Below are 635 nucleotides of genomic sequence, written 5' to 3' on the forward strand. Positions count from 1 at the left end.
TTAACGCATGCGCAATGAGAGATAATGTCTGCGTTGGACCAACTGCTCAAGCTGAGCTCACTAAAAAGTATTTTTTTGGCGTCAGCTCTACGTCAACTTTCCGCTGACGCCCAGATAAGATAAGGAGCTAGTTCTAAGAAACCAGGCCTGCAGCTAACAAACCAGTATTTTGTTGGCGTCAGCGGGACGTTGACGTCACGCTGACGCCCAGATAAGGCGCTTGTCCTAAGAAACCAGACCTTTTACATTATCATTAAATATCGTTTACACTTTCTTGCCGCTTCTACATGAACAATCATTAAATATCGCTTGCAATTTCTGGCCAGTTATATGCAATTTAAACAGTCCTTAAATATCGCTTGCGCTTTCTTGTCACTTATACACCACATAAACAATCTTTAAATATCGCTTGCACTTTCTTTTCACTTCTACACTACATGAACAGCCATTAAATATCGTTTGCATTTCCTTATCATTTATCGGGCTAGGCTACTTAATTTGAAAGCTTAAACAGTTGCCAATAAAAAATAGTAAATTCATTTCTCTTACATGCCAGCCCTGTCGGGGAAACGTATAAGTCGGGAAAATAAGTTATTGGGCAAATGTACAGGTCGGGAAAACAAATTGTCGGGCAA

This window comes from Parasteatoda tepidariorum, chromosome 5, assembly GCF_982258835.1.
Source record: "Parasteatoda tepidariorum strain Cologne lab strain chromosome 5, Ptep-v5.0, whole genome shotgun sequence".
In the NCBI taxonomy this organism is placed as follows: domain Eukaryota; kingdom Metazoa; phylum Arthropoda; class Arachnida; order Araneae; family Theridiidae; genus Parasteatoda; species Parasteatoda tepidariorum.